The sequence below is a fragment of the Hydra vulgaris genome, chromosome 02 (assembly GCF_038396675.1).
Source record: "Hydra vulgaris chromosome 02, alternate assembly HydraT2T_AEP".
In the NCBI taxonomy this organism is placed as follows: Eukaryota; Metazoa; Cnidaria; class Hydrozoa; order Anthoathecata; family Hydridae; genus Hydra; species Hydra vulgaris.
In genome coordinates this window covers 48,873,738-48,879,297 of record NC_088921.1, presented here as the reverse complement: position 1 = coordinate 48,879,297, position 5,560 = coordinate 48,873,738, and the positions used below count along the sequence as shown (strand labels likewise).

At 30.0% G+C, this 5,560-nt stretch overlaps 1 non-coding gene across 1 annotated transcript; it reads right to left on the bottom strand.

Annotated features, from left to right (window-relative positions):
* Positions 1-1,347: 1,347 nt before the first annotated feature.
* trnae-uuc (transfer RNA glutamic acid (anticodon UUC)) lies at positions 1,348-1,419 on the bottom strand. The gene has a single exon. It is a non-coding gene; the product is annotated as a tRNA-Glu (tRNA).
* Between the last annotated feature and the right edge of the window lie 4,141 nt (positions 1,420-5,560).

Here is a 5,560-nt window from a genome sequence, read left to right as displayed (position 1 = left end):
TCGTAGTAGCCTTTTTTTCAGAAACGTTCTTTTGTAAATTGACTATTATACAGAATTGGACTATTATACTAACGAATGAACTTGACTATTATACGTAGTTATACGAATTTGAACTTGATTATTACACTAAAGTACAAAAAATTAAAAAAGAAAGTTACTTTTGTTACCATAAATGAAAATATGCGGACTATTTTTTTTTTTTAAACCTTATTAGCCCCCTCCTTGGTGAGTGACAAAACCCACCCCTGTTTAAAAGTTATAAATTTTCATTTATTCATAGTTATCTTTCCTATTGCAATAAATATTGCAATATTGCATGGGGAAGTACCAATTATGGGAAGCTTAAAAAAATCTATAGCAAACAAAAACATGCATGTAGAATTATATTTGGTGTTAACAGAACTGTTAATGGTGAATCTCTTTTACGCTTCTATCTTATATATATAAATATAGTTTATATCTTAAGTATCCCACATCTTAATAAACATTTACTTTGTTTATCAATTTCTGGTTGTAGTTTTTATACATACGTTTAAGTTTAAGTAAAACTTAACTTAAGTAACTTTAAGTAAAAAAGTTTACGAATATTATTTAGAGTTTAGTCTATAAGCAATAAATAATTTTTATAGCTTGTAACTTACAAGCATGATTTGGTTGATTATTTTTAATATTATTTGACTCGCTCAAGTGTAGAGCTACGATTGTAAATATGCAAGATTAAAACTGTTATAATTTAATTTTTATTTAAAATGTTATAAAAGCTTAGGTAATGATGATATTTATTTTTTATTATTTTTTTAATTTATATTATTATTTTTATAGTTATTATAAATACAGGACCGTAGCAACCGCGGGGACAGCAGGTGCATTCCCCCCCCCCCCTCTTACTAAATATTTCGAAAAAAATGACTGAAAAATGATTAAAAAATAAGGTCCTTAAAACTAATTCAGGGCCCCTTAATCCATCACTACCCCCCAACATAGTTTTCGTTCCTACGGGCCTGATACATTATTATATTATTATATAGTTATATTTTTTTTTTAAATTAATGTGCTCCAAGTAAAGATAACGATCTTTTCAGAGAGCTCTGACGACTGCGCCACGGCTGCTTTATTTATGCAAGGGAAGTATTTTCATACCGGTATGGTGCGGTTATTTTATACTTAACTCAAATAAAATTTGATGACGTCATATTTTCGAGCCACCTTTGGCAGTATCAAAGATGTCTCAAATGTGCTCCCTCCCTCGTTCATGGTCTAATGAACATAAAACCAACCCTTTACGCAATATAAATAAAGAAATTCCTGAAATGAGTAATTCACACCTAACTCAAATATAAAAAGGTACTCCCGCACGGGGAATCGAACCCCGGCCGCCTGGGTGAAAACCAGAAATCCTAGCCACTAGACCATGCGGGACACATCAGTGTGCGACCTATTTTTGTTTATATAACTAAAAATTATATTATTTTTTTTTAAAAAAAATTTTATTTTTACAGAAAAAATTAAATAAACCTCATAAAACTTTAAAAAGCTAAAAGATATAAATATAAAATAAAAAAGATTTTTTTTTCCTAAACAAACTATTCTTTAAATTTTTTGCTGTCAAACTTACCGAAGACTGAAAAAGTAAAATATAGTAAAATATAGTTAAACACGAGGCTAGAGCGAGAGGGAGGGGGGGGGGGGAGAGGAGTGAGACACCACATCAATAAATTTTTCGTTTATATCGGTAAATTTAACCCTTGTAGACAAGTCATTCGTACAAATGTTGACCTTTTGGATCAGTCAGTCAGCAAATTTCAAAAAAAGGATCTTTTATTCTTTATTTTTTCTTGGTCAGCCAAATGGCAACTCTCTTCCCCACTTGACACCTACTCGCGCTGGCCCTGGCTATACATATACATATTTTGAAAGATGTATACAAACACGCAATTCTTGATCTTATAAATAACATAAATGACTCCTTTGAAAACAAAAAATACGTCCTTGGAGTCTTTGTTGATTTATCTAAGATGTTTGACACAGTAGATCACGCTATATTAATTCGGAAAATAGAAAAATATGGGATAAAAGGTGTTGCACTAAACTGGTTCAAAATTTTTTTACTTGACAGAAAATAATGCATTATTGCTCATGAAAAAAAATTTCAAAATTACTCAAAAATAAAATGCGGTGTCCCCCAATGGTCCATTCTCGCACCTCTTTTGTTTTTAATATACATAAACGATCTTCCTAAAGCCTCAAGTAAATTGGATGTCATAATGTTTGCAGACGACACTAATTTATTTTATGCATCCTCATCAATTACAGAACTTTATGAAACTACAAATACTGAACTTGAAAAAATAAACTATTGGTTAAAATCTAACAAATTATCGCTAAACACAGAAAAAACCAAATACATTTTTTTTCATTCTAACCTTATAAAAATACCTCCCAATTTACCTTCGCTAAATATAGATACTAAAGAAATAGAGAAAACCCAAGCAACTAAATTCCTAGGAATACTTATTGATGAGAACATCTCATGGAAATCACATATAGATATATTAAATACCAAAATATCAAAAAATACTGGTATCCTTTATAAAGCTAGTTCTATACAGTCTCCTGATAATTTAAAGTTCCTATACTTCTCGTTCATACAAAGCTACTACATATACGCTAATGTTGCGTGGGCAAGTACTCATAAATCCAAACTAACCACGCTATATAAAACAAAACAAAAACATGCTGCAAGAATGGTTTTTAATAAGGATAGGCTCTCGCATGTTGAGCCACTTTTAAAAAATGTGAAAGCATTAAATGTATATCAAATCAATAATTCCAAAATTTGTTATTTATGCTCAAATAAAACTTGGATTTGTTCTTTCTCACTTTTCAAAGAGTTTCTTCCAAAATAGCAAAAATAGATACTATACCAGAGAAACGGGAAACTCGCGCTTTTCCATTTTGTACCGTGGTCTTTGTCTATATAACAATTTAATATCCAAAAACACTCAACTGGAAAAATCGAATAACTTTAATACTCTGGAAACGTTATTAAGGTGGTTCACCACTAAAAAAAAAATCCCTAAATTTCATAATTTCAAATTAAAAAGTGTATAAGAGCATAACATAAGAAAATAAAAAACAACATAAGTGTCATTTTACAACAATTTATTCCTAAAATTGCGAAAATATGTCAAAAAGGTTGCAAAATTAGTCAATTTTGAACAAAATTTTGAAAAGCGATAATTAGGAAACAATTAGAAATTAGATCTTCATATTTAGCAAACAGTTTAATGCACATAAAATGAAGGGCCTGAACCAAAATCAATGCTATATTCTTAGTAAAAGTTGAAATTTTTGATTTTTTTGGCAAAAACATCAAATTTTGGAGGATGAAATAAAATAGTAAAATGTAAATGAGTCATTTTCTCATTCCGTCAACTCCGTTACTGAAATTTTGTCCTTCAGCTATAAAAACGCAATTCTTGTACAAGTAACATAAAAAACAGCACCGTGGGTAGTAATCGTATCGTTAAAATAAACTAGCATTTTATCGGATATTTCCAACTAAAATTTAAAATTTTGTGTGCACAATTGTTAATCAAAAATGTCCACTCCTTAGATGTAAATGCATCTAGGACTATATTGTTATACTCAATAATTTTTTTTCTTTTGTATTAAGGATAATCGGGGACATAATTGTTTGCTTTAGACATGCTAATATATGGTATTTTAATACATGTATTAATTTACACCTTATCCTGTTGTAGCTCTTGTCAAAAACTTGCCCCACATTTTTTGTCCACTCCATTATTACATTCTAAAATAGTCACAGGTTTGTTGTTTTTACTTATTTACTAATTAAAATAATGAAAAAAATTCCAGTTCTATGGAATTTATTAACATTTAAAGTTATATCGTGCTGCAAGCATTATTTACATAAAAATGAGAGCCTAATTACCTTATTTTAAAAATGATGTTCTTATTCGAAGTCTACTCCGTTACGCTTTTTTATTCCGTAAAATTACAAATTTTTATATGGCGTGTTTTAGTACTCTTAAAATCTTTTGGACAATATAGCAATAAAAGATTTTAAAGATGTTTTCCAATGAGTAATAATGAGATATTATTGATTATGTATAATTATGTATACTCCGTTACTTCAACTCCGTGATTTCCTCTTAATAACGGAGTTGACAACAACATAACGGAGCTGACATCACGAAGATAAAAAAATCAAAAGCTTTAAACTAAACTATTTTCTGCAATAAATAAACACCTCAACCATTAGGGACTTACTGCAGCGATAAAATATGATTACCTTGCAGCGTTAAATATAAACACTGCAAGGTAATCATATTTTATAATGGTTGAGGTGTTTATTTATATATAATAAATAAACACCTCAACCATTAGGGACTTACTGCAGCGATAAAATATGATTACCTTGCAGCGTTAAATATGATTACCATACGTACGCTGCGTTCTTTTACTTTCAAGTTATTGTAAGAGTAATTTGTAAGTATTTTTAGTATTAGGATTTCATTTATTGTTTGGTTTTTATTTACATTTGACTCTAATACGTTTGGCTTTTAAAATAAATGTAAATCTTGAAATATATTTTAATAATAATAAATAAATAATAAATAAACTTTTGGTGTATTAACAATTACAGTTATTATACAGTATTATTTATACTATTTTTCCAAAAGAAATACAACTAGGCATATAACATGAAAACTTCAAAGAAATCTCGTGCTGAAATTCAGAAAGCATTTCGGGACAGACAATTAGAAAAAAATGCAGACATATTTCGTGAAAAAGAACGCAAACGTTGGCATATGCGGCGTGAGCAGAAGAAGGTTAAAGTGATATCAGAATTATCAGAAAGAAAAAAACGAATTTTTAGTCGTTGTTGGCGCTTCCAGAAAGCAAAATTTAAAGCTGCAAAAAGAAAGATTGAAACATCGTAATCAGAGTCACCGGAACGCGAGTTGAGTAGGAATAACGAACGCAAACAAAGAGGTAGAGCAAAGGTTGCTTACCGAAAAACAAAGGCTTATAGAAAAATACAAACATTAACGGACGAGTTGGAAACGGCTAATTGTTCAGCCCAAAAATACAAAAAACGTTGGTTAAGGCTTAAAAGTTTCGTGCCTGGTTTACAAGCAAATTCACCTACAACCACTGATAGATCATCTACTTCTTCTGTAGAAAATGGTTTTCTTACAAATGAAACAAGCAGAATGTCAAATTTATTAGCAGGTAATAAAACCCCAAACTTTTCTTTTTCATCAAAAAGTACAACTCCAATGCCATCGTGATAATGCATTGTTTGATGCTGAAACACAGGATTTGATCAGAGAGTTTCTTACACGTGATGACAATTTTAGAATATCAACTGGAAAGAAACAGACTGTAACAAAAAATAAAGATAAAAAACAAAAGTGACTACTACTCGATTCATTAATAAACCTTTATGAAAAATTTAGCGCGGAATATACGAGAAACAACATTTCATACACAACGTTTACTCGTTATCGCCCATACATATACATGTCTGTGC